The sequence below is a fragment of the Dermacentor andersoni genome, chromosome 4 (assembly GCF_023375885.2).
Source record: "Dermacentor andersoni chromosome 4, qqDerAnde1_hic_scaffold, whole genome shotgun sequence".
NCBI lineage: Eukaryota > Metazoa > Arthropoda > Arachnida > Ixodida > Ixodidae > Dermacentor > Dermacentor andersoni.
Window position 1 is genome coordinate 5,649,842 of NC_092817.1, and position 18,584 is coordinate 5,668,425.

Consider the following 18,584-nt stretch of genomic DNA (forward strand, 5'->3'; position numbering starts at 1 on the left):
TCTCGCAGAAGCATGGACGTCCGGCGCGTTCGCCCGTCCGCCGCTCAAGCCCAAGAGCCTTTCTTTCCCGCGCCTAAGTAACCGCGCCGCAGCGCAACACTAGCGCCATCTCTCGCACTGCGCTTCAACCACTCCGACCGCCGCGGGCGCCAGGCCACGCGGCGGGCGAAGCCGCCCTGCAGGAGACGAGCTATGCGGGAAAACTAGATCTCAGGGGAGGCGTGAGAGTCGCGCATCCCCACAGAAGCTAGAAATGACTTGCTCTCATCACCGCTAGATTAAACACTTGGTGGTTAGTTTTTATTTTTACTAAATGGAGCAGCGTAATGTTCCGATATCGCAGTACTTTGGTTTCTCGAAAGGAGCATTTTTTCTTCGTCTACAGATACTCGCAAAAGGAACAAACGCTCTCCTCAGGCAACAGCCGAATTGATATCACAATTTTTTTCAAAGAAAGCAAGCCTATTTTAAGTCGGTACCAAAGAAATCTTTCTTCCGTAGACCCTAAATTCCATTAAAATATATTAAGAAATATCGCATAATATACATCGGTAGGTCGGCACTCCTTAGCGCGGAAAAAGAAAATAATAATAATGATAAACACGGCAGGCTCTGGTGGTGAACTCAATGCTTCAGCAACAGGCTCCCCCCCAGCTCATTGTCCGTGTCAAAATTATCGAGCCGAAATATAGCGCAGTGATCAGCCTGCACCGCTTCTGCTTGGAGATTCGAGTTGGGATGACAAGTGTCCTAGGCGGGAATTCTACTTGTGCGCGGAAGCTACTCCCCGGCTACTTCATGCACCTTTTGCCGACGTTAACTTGTAACAGCAAGTGTGTTGAAGTAACGAAACCTGCCTTGTGGTCATCTATTAGCAGGTCCATGTGCCATAAGATGAGGTCGCGCGTTTTACTGCTTGATTGTGCAAAACAAGTATGCGCGCACGTTTACCACTTTGTGGCTCAGAATTTCATGCTATGAAAACCGATGTACTTGTTTTGTGAATTGTATGCAGCGCGAGCAATGGCGTGATAGGCGAATCTTCCATTTTCTTCCCACTAGATTGCGTTGCGACAGCACTACTTATAGATGACGACCACCACAGTCTTCGTCGTCAGCGTAGCAACACACACAGCAAACCTAGCCGTTTAAATGCTCTCGATGTAATCACCTGGGACGTGTACTGCAACAATCGCCTCAGCGATGCTATCGTCTTCGCGTGACGTAGTGTTTAAACAGCCAATTAGCGCGCGCCTGACGGCGATAGTGTCGCTAATGCGCGATACTATCGCCGGAGGCGATCGTCTCAGAAAACGTTCCCATGTCGCAGATTTGTAAGCAACTACCGATAGAGCGATTAAGCGTTTAACCCGCCAACGTACAGCTTACGTGCAATTCTCAGTTCGCACTCGTTTGTCCTGCAAAATCACAATATAGCGTTTCTTATTAAATTATATGTGCTATATACTATCCTTTCTCGCTTTATAGCAATTCTAACAGGCAGCGTTTTGCGATATTTGCATTTTTGTTTATTAAATGTATTTAAGAAGAGGTTGGTGTCTATGTGTGGCGGCGGCTACTCCTCTTTTCTTACACGATAGTTATCGTCGGAAAGTTGTCAACAATCAGAAAACTGGACTAATAAACACACGAACGAATATTCACGTACTAAGTCTCAGTACTGCAATATAAATAATGTCCGCACCACAGAAGGGTTCACATAGCATAAATACTTACAAAACTGAAGTGTTAACATGGGACACATGAGTTTACACAGCATACATGTTCACAAAACCAATATGTTCATACAGAATATGTTCTCCACTTGCGATTGAGGGCCCTCTTAAATGCCGCACTCTAGATACAAGAAATGCAAAAGCTACATCAACATGAAGACACCGTGAACATGGAATCAAGGGTGCCTGTTAATAATAACAATGCGAGCAATAACTTTTGTATGACTTAGTACTTTTGTGATACTTCTGGTTCCTCCAAAAAGTGTACTAAGGCGCGCGCAGCGATGTTTTGAAGTTTTTCTGTTGGCCATGCACCTAAAATTTTTCCTAAGGATAGTGACTGTATGTCCAAACCATGAAGTTTTTCCGAAAGGTTCTTGCGGAGAGTATCATGATTTTTACACTGAAAAAGAACGTGTTCTATGTCTTCTCCAGTCTCTTCAAATGAGCTTGTAGCACTGTTAGTTTTTCTTATCCTATACAGGAAGCTTTTAGTGTATATGCAGTGCCTAGCCGAATCTTGTGAACAGATCTTTCAACAGATCGACTAATTTTCAATGGAATATTGAATTCTATTCCAGGATCTATATTACATAATTGAGAGCTCTGCGCATCATTTACGAGCCAAGTTTCTTTGAACAATCTACCGCATAGTTTCTTCAACAGACATCGCGCCTGACTCGCCGCTTGAGAAAGTGGTGATAATTAATTCTCTTGATGTGCTGCACGCGTCATATGACCAGCTGTTACATTTGCTATGATTTCACAGCGACTTGGAATCCACTGGGAAGCTATGTCGTGTTGTAGATTTTTCGCTGTGACGTATTTCTGTGTTTTGTATCTCAATGTGCCGTTTACTTTTCTTAAGCTGATTGCGTTTAAGCACAGCAGTCAGTCTTGTGAGTCACTGAAAATTACCCTGTGAAGTGGTTCTGAATGCTGAGATATGTAACGTAAAGCAGAAAGTATTGCGTAAGCTTGTGTCATTGTGGACGTTGAAAGTTGGTCAAAGCTATAAGCTCTTTTCTTTTGGTGTGCAGGTAGACAATACGCAGATGTAGAGCTTTGTTTCCAGCATTCTCCATAGATATACACGTGAATGAAATCTATGTATTTAGTGCAAAGATGTGATAAAGTTAATTGCCCTATCGCTTCTACGGGCATATCACACTTGCAACCTACTACAGGAACTCAAGTGACTATTCCTGGAATTGCTTGTCGCCAATGGGGATGAGCTGCGAAAGTAGGCCAGTGTTCGTAAGCAGGCAGTAAGTTCTTGCACCGCCGTATATCTTCAAGTATGCGTGCAGCGGTTATACCCTGAAAGTCTTGGCATAGTGGATAGTTAGCGAGTTGTGTTGGCAAACGAAAAAAGTTGCGGCAAGTTTCCGTAAATCTTAGTGCATGAAAAGTTTTTTGGCGGAACACAGCAGTTACCAAAGCACTGGCAGATGCACGCAGAACGCCAAGACACATGCGAAAGCTTGTGGCCAGCAATATTTGAACTGTTTCCTCTAGATTACAGAATATTCCATGTATCACTCGAGTAGAGTATGTTATTCTTTGTCTAATGATCGCCGAGTGAATGTGTAATAAGGAAGAGGTTGAACTACCTCATCTCACTCCAGCAAATAGACGAATAATTTTGATTAGGGAGCTGACTTTCTCCTCTAATGGTTTTATTTGAGGAGCCCACCATAGCTGTCTGTCTATGCTATTACCCAAGAACTTGTGTTGTCGCAAAAGTTGCAGGCGCTGAGAGTCTAGCACGAGCTAGAATCTCTCGAGGCATTTCCTTATAAGAGGAAGTATAGCAGTTTTCTCATGTGAAATAATCTTACATCTGCTTTACAAAACATCATTAATTGTAGCACCTCGTTGCGGCCTCGAGCCACGGCGGGATCGTTGTCATAGTTGCAGCTTCATGCGGATTCTTGGCACAGGCCCCTCTGAGCCATCCGCCGCCTCAGACTGTGAGCTTACCCCATGCCATCCGGAGAAACATCACCGCACGTCCTATACCTCGCAATATGCACCCCGCAGAGCGAAGGGAGGCCCGCGCCCTGGCCATACACAAGCGATACGGGACTTTACCCTCTACAGCCTACACGGACGCTGCTTCTTACCCCAGACGCGCAGCCACAACAGCCACCGTAGTCGTCAACAAAGAACATCGCAGCAGCATTTCGCTCACACGAAACAATCCCCTCCAAGCCGAGGAAGCGGCCATAGCCCTCGCGCTCTCCCAAACAGAGGTTGAAGTCATAGTGACCGACTCCCAACAGGCGTGCCGCAACTTTGCTAGCGGCAGAATTCATACCACTACGCTCCGGATCATCAATCAAAAGCCGCCAACGAGATCAGTCATGATCGTCTGGGCGCCAGCTCATCAAGGCATTCCTGGCAACGAGGTCGCCGCCCAAGGCGTGCGTCTATTTGTCGTACAAAAATCCCTCACGTGACCTGATCCTAGGTGCCTAGGGACAGCATCGTTTAGGGATATTTGAGAAGGCGCGATGCTGGCGCCGAGCGACGCCGTGGCGTGTTCGTCCTCGGCGTGATCGTTCTCTGGACCGCGCGTTGTTCAACATTGCTCATGTAATCGTGCGTGCGTTGCTTGTGTGTTGGTTGTAGGTTCTGTGTTACTTGGCGGAAAGCCGTGAGTAGTGGCGGTGCGGCAATGCGGCTTTGGCCTCGATGAGCTCTGGCACTACAGAATCTGCGTTGTGTGACCCGTGCTTTCTTGAGAACACGGCGGTGGTGACAATTGAAATATCGAAGTGGCCTAGCGCCTCGGCAGCGAAGTTCTGCGAACCGCGATGTGGCGTCGCCGTGTCCGACTTTGCTTAACGGACATCGAGGGATGTGCTGCTCTCTGCAAGTCATGTAAATGCAACTGCGTCGACCGCCCACTGTTCAATGCTGAATGTGTGTTTAGTGTGCTGTGCTTGAAACGAGTGGTGGAGCCGTGCAGCGGGGGTGGCGGAGGAGCAGAGTGGCTTACGGGCTCCGTTTGCGCGTTCACAGACATGTGCTCCCGTCTTGGTCTCATTAGCGGCTGTCGCGGGACTGTGGTGTGCTAGCTCCTTGCCTAGTATGAAGTTTACGACGCTAACACACAGCATGTTCACGTTTTTGCGCGCTATATGTCATTTGCATGACGGCCGAGTTTAAAACGAGACATATAGTGTTGTTTGCGCTTGTGTGTTGTAAATTACTTTCTATTGTGGAAGTTCTGGGAGTCTTAATACAGGAGTGTGAACGTAAACATAAACACATATGTGTGTCTGAAATTTTGAATTAACCATAATACCCTTTACGACTGATAAGTGGGCTACACGGCCTGTGTGAATCAGCTACCGTATGTTGCGACGCTCTTTCGTATGGTAGAATGATGCATGGTGCGCGTTTATTTCTGTACTGTTGTAAAAACCATTTGTTTATTCACTCAATACAAATGTACGGCTTCTTCGCCGCAGTACAGCTTAGTTACGCGGTGAAGCACACTAGAATTGGGGGGGGGGGCGCTATCAGCCAGCATAGTATGTCCACTTAGGTGACCTGAGAGGCGGCGGGTGTGCGAGTGTATAATTTAAGAACTCTTATTATGTTCAGTGACAGTGGAGATCATTAACTGTAGCACCAAAGTAGTGGACCACTACCAGAACAAAGGCATGTAGTATGCCCATCTAAATTCTTGTGCTTATGCCAGTCTTATTTTTTACAGAAATAGCTGCTATGGGCTAACACCCCTGGTTGTTCTGATGTCTACTGGTGTTGTCACTGGAATTCCCGAATTTCTTGCTAGAATATTGCAAATAAAGTTCTCATTGTGCTGCGAGGATTCAAACATACGATCAAAAGAGTGGCAGTCCACAATTCTACATTTCAGCCACGCTGCTGAAGGTACAGTCGTGGTGAATACTGATCCCGGAGAGCGTGATCTAGCCAACAGGTGCCTAGATTGGCTAACACCTGCTCAATGTCTGCATACTGTATATAGAGCTGGCATCCACACCTTCAAGTTCTTACACATCACCTTCCCACTTGTGAAGGCAGTCCTATGTTAAGTTTTCTTCTTGCATGTGATGACAATGATTGGGTGCATCTGCTTCATTAATCTTCTTCTAGTGCTTGGCTTCTCAGATTTACTGGATGGAGCTGTTGGTGTCTTGTTTTCCTCAAGCAAAGCGCGAGACATAGCAATGCGTAGCCCAAATATAGATTTGAGAAAACCAAAACGAATTCAGCAGTAAGAAGCTAAAGGGTTGTTTTGGTGTAGTTCAGTGGCGAAGTCCGGATATGAAAGAGGAGGAAGAAAAGCCGAGTCTTTCCACTTCAACACTGAGGCACAGCTCCCACAAATAAATAGGACTCTTACTTATTTTACTTTTTTAAGGAGATTACCGACTTGCATTGGCAAGTGTTCACTTCAGCAAACACTGCATGAAGTAAGCTTCCTGTGCATATTTCACCAGCTACTGCATCATTGTTTCACATTATGAGTGAAAGTGCAATTTTTTTTTATGCCACAACTTGCCCAATTTTGTGTTTTGCAGTGGGATGTTAGCAGTGCTAATAAGGCACCTAAATACTCATGAATAGTAATACAGAGAAAAAAAAGTAAGAAAGCAGTGGCTTTTTGTGCGTAGACTATGCATACACCTGGTGCTCTTATGGTCATTTTTTCCCTATCGGCTCACCATTCTAAACAAGAAAAGTTTATACACAGACCACAACTAAACCACAGGTATCGTTGGTAAGCAAAGTATATTTATTCGGTGACCTTTTCTGCAGCCCTGCTATTGAGCTTTCCTTTTCAGCTGTGCGGGTTCATTAAGAAGTGATGATACAGTTTGACAATTTTAATCATTGAAAGACTTAGCGAAACCTTTTTCGGGTTGTTTTTTCTTGGTTTCAGACTCTGCACATTGCATTTTAAGGCGTGTTTTCTGTGTTTGTTGCTTTTTCTTTATGGGTAGGGCATGTTAACATTTTTTACACCATTTGAAGTATGTGGTGCCATAGACTGTTCTTAGATGAAGTCTTGCCCTTTCATTCTGTACAATATGATGTCGGTTTTTTGTGTCCAAGGCCGTTTTACAGCGCAATTGTAGCATTTTGCTAAGTTTTGCCTCTGTCACCCAAGCTTGAAAGATTGCTACCCACTGGTGGTGGCATGACACATGTCACGTTTCTTTTTCGATAAAAGGAAGTCTGTCACTTATCCTGTGCACTGGTTGCCTTTTGTCTCTTTGAATTGCAATTTGTTGCCTATATTTGCTCTTTTGTTGCATTTCAGATTAGGAATGGCTATCATAATTGACATTTAAACATGTTGCACACAATGTGGATGATATGTAATTGCAATATATGGCCACCATAAATATAATAGAAGTTAATAATTCAGGAATAGTGCCTTTGCATGGTGGTGCAGCCATGAATTGTGGCTATAAGGTACCAGCGCTGCAGATAGCACTGCTTGTGCAGAATATAGTGCAGCTCTACTACTTCCAAACATCATTGTTTTTATCTGCATTTGTATAGCTCCAGTTTCTGTGAACAACACACATCTGGTGGAAGGGTGGCCTGCACCTGCAGTTGGGTCCAATGAATAGCCAAATTTCTGCCCGTTTTCATGTTATTAGCATATTAATAAAGGCAGTCGTTTTTATAGTAGCCTGTTTGCCCAGTGTAGAAGCCACTGCAGGGTGTCAGGATCTCATACACATCTTCAGCTTTGCAGGGGACAAAGCATCTGGCACATAGTTTGTCACAGGCCATGTATTCGGGGCAAGTTGAGTTCACTCAATAGCAAAGGGAGAACCAAGCTTGTCGGATATGAAGTAAACCGCCTGTATACTCAGTGGCCTTCATTTCGTGTGACATATGTGGTTATAGCGACCCTTGTTTTAAGCACTTCTTGTCCAGCAGCGGTCGTTTGCTTTTTGAAACACTCAGGATAGCTTTCAGCAAGCTGGACAGGAATAACACTGAAAAACCAGCAGATGTTAATTGTCGCACTTATCATGCGAAGCTTCGTACAGTATGATGAGGGCGTAAATAAATGAGGGTGTTCCTCAAGGCCTTGTAGCACATGTTACGAGTTTGGAGCAGCATGATGTATAGCACTTTTTTGATCGCATGCTATAGGTTTAGCAGGTGTGGCCATGGTTGAAGTGCAGTGCAAGGTCAAGAAAACAGATATCTATGAGCAGCACCCTGGTAAGGAGACTCTGGGAAAACTAGTGGGAAGCCTGTTGAACATCTGGTTGACCCACTTGCTGGCTCCACCAGGCAAAGTATGATAAAGAGAAGGAAGTCATCAACACATCAGAAGGTTTTTACATATAAACACTGTGCTAGGTCATAACATGCCAACAAGTCTTAGTGCGCAGGCTATGCACGACCAACTACATATGCCTTCTGTTCGGACATTGCTCATTGTAACTAACAAGGATGGAGTGGACAAAAAAAGAACAGCAGCTCCATTAATTTAGTTTCACTGGTATCGACAGTGTTTTGTAAGCGTACATAGCCATACTCCCCAATGCCTTCTTGGGTGACATCAGCAAAGACCAGCTTGAGGCAAGGGGTAATAGACGTCTTTACAAGCTAAAAAATGCATGAATGCATGGAGAGCACATTGTGTCCAAAAAGTAGGCACTTCACAGGGGCACTAGAGAAGGAACAGGTTATTAACAGTGGGCAAAGACAAGCTACTAAACACCCAACACTGTTGCCATGTAACGACCTCTGAAACAATCCCTCTTAAAGAGGAAATCATCTTTGTGTATCCATAAAGAGGGCAGATGGGCAAAGCCCCTTCAGTAATGCTGCCAGCTTCAAAAGCCTATTTTGCACATCCTGAATGATTCCTTCTTAAGACTTTGCTGGGTGCAAGCATTCTACTGTCCAAAAGCTGTCATTGAGAGCACTGTTGGTTTGGTGGCAATAAAGTTCAGAAGCAATTGCAACAAACTTCCCTTCCTAGTTGGCCTGGATGCTCACGGTGCTTATGAAGCAGCACCATGAGGCAAGCAAGGTGAATGGATGCCTCCAAGCCCTTGCTCGTTTATCACACTGTTCTGTTAGTAACAACCATGAGACTTGAAACCAACAAGCTCAAGCTCAGCACTCGCATGGTTACTGCGGAGGATTCATAAAAAGCACAAAAACAGAAAACTCTAGGGAAAGGATAAAGCACCATTTAACACTTAGTATTGTTACAGCCCACCCCCTTCTTTTATTTTGTCTGGTCTCTTTACTATATATAGGCATGAACTTAGGTGATGTTCCCAATCAGTGTCCAATATTTATATACACTATGTGCTGGTTCAATGATGTTCGAAACACTGCAATGGAAGCTTCAAGTAGAAAAGGTGCCTGGAAGAAAAAAAAGCTGTGCTGCAACCATCTTGGCAACATCTTGTCCCCTTAATAAAAATTGTGCTTTCATATTGACACGTGTACTTATATTTATCGGGCGACCACGTTTCGCCGCCTAACAAATCTTATCGCACAGCGCGGGACGCGCTTGCATGTATCCGAAGTTTCTGGAAAGTTATCGACGCTTCTATCCGCGTGTCTGTTGTCGCCGAACCTTGTGTTATCAGATTTCATCGCGTGACACGAATGGTGTAGAACTTTGTGGAAGACACGCGGGTCCCATCAGTTAATCTGGAACATTCGACGACTGATCTATAAAAGCCGACGCGCTTGACCCGCTAATCAGATTTCCGACGATCGCCGACTGTGTTCGCCGCTTTCGTTGTGCTATAAGTGTAGCCTGTTTTGTGGGCACAAGTTCGCCCAATAAAAGTTAGTTTTCTCGTTCACAGTATTGCTACTGTGTTCTTCTACGTCACCACCACGTGACATCTGGTGGAGGTGCTTTGCGTTCATGTACCGGACGCCCCCACAAAGCCGTGACCCAAGCCCTCACTCGGAAGACACCAACGTCGCCAAGAACCAGCGAGGTAGCCGCAGGCTGCAAGGACTGCCCCCGGAGCACGGACTTTTGCCTGAGACGACTAGGAAGATGGCCACCACGTCAACCCCAATGGCAGCCCCAGCGTCACCCGTCGTGCTGCAGCAGCCCAGGGAGCCTCCGACGTTCCGCGGTTCAACTTTCGAGGACCCGGAAAGCTGGCTCGAGACGTACGAGAGAGTCGCTACCTTTAACAACTGGAACAGCGACGACAAACTGCGATATGTCTTCTTCGCTTTGGAAGACGCGGCCAGGACGTGGTTCGAGAACCGAGAAGCCACCTTAACGACCTGGGAACTTTTCCGAAGCGGCTTCCTGCAGACGTTCGCAAGCGTCGTACGCCGAGAACGAGCCCAAGCGCTATTAGAAACCCGGGTGCAGCTACCTAATGAGACGACCGCGATCTACACGGAAGAAATGAGCCGTCTCTTCCGCCACGCCGACCCTGAAATGCCCGAGGAGAAGAAAGTCCGCCTGCTGATGCGTGGTGTGAAGGAGGAACTTTTTGCCGGAATGGTACGAAGCCCACCGAAGACCGTGGACGAGTTTCTTCGCGAGGCCACCAGCATCGAGAAGACACTAGAGATCCGAAACCGGCAATTCGACCGCCGCACAAACTCGACGAACTACGCCGGAGTTCAATCACTGGCCACCGACGACCTGCGCGAGGCTATCCGAGCGGTCGTGCGGGAGGAGCTACAAAAGCTGTTCCCACCATCACAGCCTCAAGTGGCTTCGATTGCCGACGCCGTGCGTGAAGAGCTCCAACAACAACTTGGAGTAGCCCCTGTATCGCCCCAGCCTGAGCCGCAAGCGATGACCTACGCCGCCGTCGCACGCCGTCAAGGTCCCCCTCCGCGACCGCGCCAGGGCCCTGTCACGCCGCAGTTTCGTCGTCCGCCGCCGCCAGCGCCAGCACGACCACCCGTCCCCCAGCGGACCTACGCGAGGAAGACGGACATTTGGCGCGCTCCTGACCACCGCCCGCTCTGCTACCACTGCGGAGAAGCGGGGCACATCTACCGCCGATGCCCATACCGGGAGATGGGACTGCGAGGTTTCGCCGTTAACGCGCCGCGGCCACAGATTGGCGAACGACCTCGCGATATCGCCGACTACCTCGCCGCCACTCAGTGGAGCCCTCGACGAGCTTCCCGTTCGCCGTCACCAGGCCGCTACCTGTCGCCGCAGCGCCGACCATACACTGGCCCAGCCCGGGGCCGGTCCGTCAGCCCATATCCGGAAAACTAAAAGCAGCAACCGATGGAGGTGCGGTTGCTGTTCGTCGAACTGACGAAGATCCTCCGCCGCCGACGAAAACGACGAAGAAACCATCTCGACGACTTCATGACGACACGCCGCCGTCCCGAAGAAGTCGGGAAGCCAAGACTACACCGACGAAAGACGACTTGACGACGCGACGTTGCAGCTTCAGATCAACACGACGCAGCCGTGATCCGACGCCAAGACCCAACTGCAACGCCAGACAAAGAACCACCGACCTCGACGTGCTTCTCGACGGCCACGCAGTCACTGCCTTAGTCGACACAGGGGCCGATTACTCCGTAATGAGTGGACACATCGCCGTCCAGTTGAAGAAGGTTAAGACTGCATGGGAAGGCCCTCAAATTCGGACCGCTGGAGGACACCTGATTACGCCGACAGGAATGTGCACGGCAAGAATTACCATTCACGACCGGACTTACCCTGTCACCTTCGTTATCCTCCAACAGTGTTCACGAGACGTCATTCTCGGCATGGACTTCCTCAACCAACACGGCGCAGTCATCGACCTGAAGTCGAAGTCAATAACGCTGTCGGAAGATCATGCAATACCGCCGGAGAGCCCTCGTAGTCACCACGCCTTGAGTGTGCTTGAAGATCAAGTGAGCATCCCGCCTCGCTCCAGCATTGTTATTTTGGTCGGCACCGAAACACCCGCTGACGTAGAAGGCGTCATCGAAGGCGACCAACGTCTACTGCTCGACCGTGAAATTTGCGTCGCAAGAGGGATCGCTCGACTGCACGGAGGAAACACGAAAGTGTTGCTGACAAACTTCAGCAAGGAGTTCAAGCACATCAACAAGGGCACGACGATCGCATACATCGAGGAAATTGTGGAAACCAGCGATGCCTTTGTCCTCTCGGATTCTATCGCATCTACCCCGACAACCGTAGTTCCCGAGCCAGACTTCGACATAAGTCCAAGTCTCCCCGTGATTAAGCAGCAACAGCTCAGAAGTCTGCTTCGACGATACAAAGGCTGCTTTTCGACGTCATCGAGGATTCGACAAACACCAGTCGCAAAGCATCGCATAATAACCGAAGAATGCGCTCGACCACTACGCCAGAGCCCTTACCGAGTTTCGACGCGGGAACGTGAAGCTATAAGAGAACAAGTCGACGAAATGCTGCGCGACGACATCATCCAGCCGTCGAAAAGCCCGTGGGCATCCCCTGTTGTCCTGGTAAAGAAAAAGGACGGAACCCTACGTTTCTGTGTCGATTATCGTCGACTGAACAAGATCACGAAGAAGGATGTATACCCCCTCCCACGGATAGACGACGCATTAGATCGGCTCTGCAACGCTAAATACTTCTCGTCGATGGACCTCAAGTCTGGCTATTGGCAAATTCAAGTCGACGAAAGAGATCGCGAAAAGACCGCCTTCATCACCCCAGACGGCCTCTACGAGTTCAAGGTTATGCCATTTGGACTGTGCTCGGCGCCTGCAACGTTCCAGCGCGTGATGGACACGGTTTTAGCAGGATTGAAGTGGCAGACCTGTCTCGTTTACTTGGATGACGTCGTTGTCTTCGCCGAAAATTTTGACGAACACCTTAGGCGGCTCGCAACAGTACTCGAGGCCATCAAGTCATCAGGGCTCACTCTGAAGCCAGAAAAGTGCCGCTTCGCCTACGATGAGCTTCTGTTCCTAGGCCACGTCATCAGCAAGTCTGGAGTCCGCCCCGACCCGCAGAAGACAGCTGCCATCGCAAAGTTCCCGCAGCCCACCGACAAAAAGGCAGTGCGTAGATTTCTTGGCATGTGTGCCTACTACAGGCGATTTGTCAAGGACTTTTCACGCATCGCTGAGCCGCTGACACAGCTAACTAAATGTGACATCGAGTTCAAGTGGGAAACGCCGCAGGCCGACGCATTTGAAGAACTCAAACGACGCATGCAGTCGCCGCCCGTACTTGCGCACTTCGACGAGCTCGCTGATACCGAAATCCACACTGACGCCAGTAGCCTAGGCCTCGGTGCCGTCCTAGTCCAGAGAAAAGATGGACATGAACACGTGATAGCTTACATTAGCCGGTCGTTGTCAAAAGCGGAAGGCAATTATTCCACAACGGAAAAGGAATGCCTAGCCATCGTTTGGGCTACAGCGAAATTTCGCCCCTACCTATATGGCAGGCCATTCAGAGTGGTCAGCGACCATCACGCGTTGTGTTGGCTAGCTAACTTAAAGGACCCTTCAGGACGGCTGGCACGGTGGAGCCTCAGACTACAAGAATACGACATCACTGTAACATACAAGTCCGGTCGAAAACACTCAGATGCCGATTGCCTATCACGCGCCCCCATTGACCCGCCGCCGCAAGATAACGAGGACGACGACGCCTTCCTTGGAATAATAAGCGCGGAAGACTTCGCTGATCAACAACGAGGGGACCCGGAGCTAAAAGCCCTTGTCGAGTATTTGGAAGGGCACACCGACGTTGTCCCTAGGGCATTTAAGCGTGGATTATCTTCGTTCACGCTTCAAAACAACCTACTCGTGAAGAAAAACTTTTCACCAGTCCGCGCCAACTACCTTCTTGTTGTTCCGTCGGCGCTGCGTCCAGAAGTACTGCACGCCTTACACGACGATCCCACTGCTGGGCACCTCGGATTCTCCCGGACGCTGTCGAGGATACATGAAAGGTATTACTGGCCGCGTCTTACCGCCGACGTCGCCCGTTACGTCAAGACATGCCGAGACTGTCAACGACGCAAGACACCACCCACAAGGCCAGCAGGGTTACTACAGCCGATTGAGCCTCCTCGTCGACCATTCGAGCAGATTGGGATGGATTTGTTGGGGCCGTTTCCGACGTCAACATCCGGGAATAAGTGGATCGTCGTGGCGACGGACTATCTCACCCGATTCGCTGAAACAAAAGCTCTACCGAAAGGCAGCGCAGCCGAGGTGGCGAAATTTTTCGTCGAGAACATCCTGCTGCGACATGGCGCCCCAAAAGTCCTCATCACCGACAGAGGAACGGCTTTTACAGCAGAGCTCACCCAAGCCATTCTGCAATATAGCCAGACAAGCCACAGGAGGACAACTGCCTACCATCCGCAAACTAATGGTCTCACGGAGCGCCTGAATAAGACCCTCGCCGACATGCTAGCGATGTACGTCGACGTTGAGCACAAGACGTGGGACGCGGTCCTGCCGTATGTAACCTTCGCTTACAACACGGCGGTGCAAGAAACAACACAGATCACGCCGTTTAAGCTAGTTTACGGCAGGAACCCGACGACCACGCTCGACGCCATGCTGCCCCACGTCATTGACGAAGAGAATGTTGACGTCGCTAGCTATCTCCAGCGCGCCGAAGAAGCCCGACAGCTCGCCCGCTTCCGGATCAAGAGCCAGCAGAGGACCGACAGCCGACGCTACAACCTCCGACGACGCTTTATCGAGTACCAGCCCGGTGACCGTGTTTGGGTTTGGACCCCTATACGCCGACGAGGACTGAGCGAGAAGCTCTTGCGTCGCTATTTCGGACCGTACAAGATCATCCGACGTATTGGCGTACTGGACTATGAGGTCGTGCCAGACGGCATTTCGCTGTCACAGCGGCGTTGCTCACGACCTGAAATTGTCCACGTTGTGCGACTCAAGCCGTACCACCAGCGTTGACGAACTTTGGGACTTCGCGTAACTGACTTTTAGACTTGATTTCTTTTCGTTGTTTTGTTACTTATGTTTAATAAGTGTCCTTTTGTGTGTCGCTCTCTTATATTTGAAGCATCGGGACGATGCTTTTTAAGAGGGGGGTATTGACACGTGTACTTATATTTATCGGGCGACCACGTTTCGCCGCCTAACAAATCTTATCGCACAGCGCGGGACGCGCTTGCATGTATCCGAAGTTTCTGAAAAGTTATCGACGCTTCTATCCGCGTGTCTGTTGTCGCCGAACCTTGTGTTATCAGATTTCATCGCGTGACACGAATGGTGTAGAACTTTGTGGAAGACACGCGGGTCCCATCAGTTAATCTGGAACATTCGACGACTGATCTATAAAAGCCGACGCGCTTGACCCGCTAATCAGATTTCCGACGATCGCCGACTGTGTTCGCCGCTTTCGTTGTGCTATAAGTGTAGCCTGTTTTGTGGGCACAAGTTCGCCCAATAAAAGTTAGTTTTCTCGTTCACAGTATTGCTACTGTGTTCTTCTACGTCACCACCACGTGACAATATCAACTTGAGCCCTCCAGTTTAGGGTAAAGTACCAGTGCACTTATGAACAATGAATCAATTCTCAAAGAGCATGTGCAGTCCAGCCAAAAGCAGGGGCAAGAATCCGCATTGTGCTCCTGCATTGAAGGTGAATAACGCGTACCATAATGGCGAATGTGCTTTAGTAAGCTTCATTGCAATATGAATTTGTAATGTACAAAGAATTGTCAATGAAGCTTACCACGAGAACAGATGCACTTGGAAATTATGTCACAATTGAAAGTAATGAGCACAGTGTAAACCTATGTGCCCTTTCCACTCTTAGTCTGCTTTACTGCATGATGCTTATTTACACCCCTGTATTGCGGTGTAGCAAGCTACAAAAGAAACGTTGCATAATTAGGCTTTTTACGATTATCTTTCTCGCAATACACTACTATTTCGCGGTGAAGCCTAAGCAATGTACTGCGGTGAAGCATACTAAAAGTGAAAAGGGGCCACTGTCACTGGACATAATAAGAGTTCTTTAATCATACACTCGCGAACCCGCCGCCTCTCAGGTCGCCTAAGTGGACATACTATGCTGGCTGATAGTGGCCCCCTCCCACTTTTAGTATGCTTCACCGCGTAACTAAAGCGTACTGCGGCGAAGAAGCCGTACATTTGTATTGAGTGAATAAACAAATGGTTTTTACAACAGTACAGAAATAAACGCGCACCATGCATCGGTCTACCACACGGAAGAGCGTCGCAACATACGGTAGCTGATTCGCACAGGCCGTGTAGCCCACTTATCAGTCGTAAAGGGTATTATGGGTAATTCAAAATTTCAGACACACATATAAGTGGTTATGTTTACGTTCGCACTCCTTGCGTAATAAGACTCCCAGAACTTCCACTATAGAAAGTAATTTACAACACACAAAGGCAAAGAACACTATATGTCTCGTTTTCAACTCGGCCGTCATGCAAATTACACATAGCGCGGAAAAACGTGAACATGCTGTGTGTTAGCGTCGTAAACTTCATACTAGGCAAGGAGCTAGCACACCACAGTCCCGCGACAGCCGCTAATGAGACCAAGACGGGAGCACATGTCTGTGAACGCGCAAACGGAGCCCGTAAGCCACTCTGCTCCTCCGCCACCCCCGCTGCACGGCTGCATCAATCGTTTCAAGCACAGCACACCAAACACACATTCAGCGCTGAACAGTGGGCGGTCGACGCAGTTGCATTTACATGACTTGCAGCGAGCAGCACATGCCTCGATGTCCGTTAAGCAAAGTCGGACAGGGCGACGCCACATCGCGGTTCGCAGAACTTCGCTGCCGAGGCGCTAGGCCACTTCGATATTTCAATTGTCACCACCGCCGGGTTCTCAAGAAAGCACGGGTCACACAACGCAGATTCTGTAGTGCCAGAGCTCATCGAGGCTAAAGCCGTATTGCCGCACCGCCACTACTCACGGCTTTCCGCCAAGTAACACAGAACCTACAACCAACACACAAGCAACGCACGCACGATTACATGAGCAATGTTGAACAACGCGCGGTCCAAAGAACGATCACGCCGAGGACGAACACGCCACGCCAGCATCGGCCTTCTCAAAAATCCCTAAATGATTCTGTCCCTAGGCACCTAGGATCAGGTCACGTGAGGGATTTTTGCACGACAAATAGACGCACGCCCAACCAAGTGGCTCGAGATTTGACCCACCGAGCCGACGCCGAGGAATCTGAACCCGAGCGCATGCACTCTCTAGTCTCGTACCAAGACATCACACAACACTACAAGCTAACCCGCAGAACATATGCACCCCCACACAAGTCACTACCTAGAGAGCAGGAGCGATTCCTCCGAGCTCTACAGGTTAATACATTCCCCCACCCAACCAGAAATCACCTCATAACCCCTACACAATTCTCTCCGCAATGCCGCTTCTGCGCAGAGCCCGGGTCCCTCAGGCACATAGTAGGGGGTTGCAGAGCGGCACCATTAAATCCTCCAAACCCTTACCCCACTAACGAGCTTTGGGAGAGAGCCGTGGCCAGCTCCGACCTCGAGGATCAGCAACGGCTGATTGCGAGAGCCCAGGACGCGGCCCGAGCTCAAGGCATTCTGGAATGAGGACGCCTCTCCAAAGCTGCATTCACCCAATAAAAATGTTTACTCTCTCTCTCTCTCTTGTCCACGTCTTTCGTGTGTCGTATATGTGCATGTGTATTTCTCGCGCTCTACTTGAAATTGACAATGAGGGTCATTAGCCAATCACGCCACCAGAAATGGATTTGGTTTGAATCGTTTTGAAGGCAAGTGTGGTCATCAGGACACTTAATAGCTCTATATATAATGCAAGCATCGGTAAATAGTTGCATGCAGGATGAAATGTTAGAGGATAAGTCATTAATGTAAATTAGAAAAAGCAAATGACCTTTAACAATACTTTATGGCAGGCCAGAAGTCACATCAGGAAGAGAGGAAGAAGGAAAATTTACTACTGTTAACTCCTTACGAAATGTCAAAAAATTTCTAAGCCAAGATAGTGTATGCGAGTCAAATTTCAAAGCAGGTAATTTTGAAATCAGCCGATAGTGAGCAGCACAATCTAATGCTTTAGAGTAGTCTAGAAAACTGCAATCAGTTTGAAGGTTATTATCCATGTTGAAATGCAAGTCGGACGTGGATTCAAGTGGTCTGTATCGCACGAAAGTAATTTTCTGTATCCACGCCTCTAGTTCCGAATATTTGCTCTGGTATGGTTTTGTCCTTAGGCAACCAGTTCGAGCCTCAGACGGAAAGGCACTTCGATTCATGTTGTCGTACAAATTTCCCTTTCTAATTTCTTTTTTTTATTCTAGTAAATCTCCGTGGTCTTTGTCGTTTCTCCGTAAATCTCCGTATTCGTAAATCTCCATGGTCTTTGCCCCCCCCGCTCGGGCGCAGATCCGCCCCCGAGAGCGGGGCATCGGATCTGGAGGATGGGGACACTACAACAGAAACACAGCAACAAGAAACACACTGGGCGTGGGGCGATCGCCTAACCACGTTCAGAGACCTCACCCAACACTACAGACTCGAAAGACGCACATTCCCGCTACCGCACGATAAATTGAACAGGAACGAGGCCGTAACCTTACGCTTGCTCCAGACACACACACCTACCCTAGCCCCGCTATCTTACACCACTGCTATCCGCGTTTGTATCCAACAGACGCGTGTAAAACATGCGGACACAGAGCAACGCTGCGACACATGCTCTGGGAGTGTGCCGGCCACAACGGTAATCAAAGCAGCTCCGTTAGCGACGCGTCCATAATCGCGGCTGTTGCCAGAGTAGGACAAGGCTCGAGCTCCGTTATTCCCGACGCCGCCCCGGATGCGGGAGCCGCCGGGGACCTT

The 18,584-nt window shown here is 48.8% G+C and overlaps 1 protein-coding gene across 1 annotated transcript in view; it reads right to left on the reverse strand.

Moving 5' to 3' along the window:
- Positions 1-18,584, reverse strand: part of LOC126536037 (sushi, von Willebrand factor type A, EGF and pentraxin domain-containing protein 1-like) — a 279,450-nt gene that overhangs the window by 152,394 nt on the left and 108,472 nt on the right. The window lies entirely within an intron of this gene.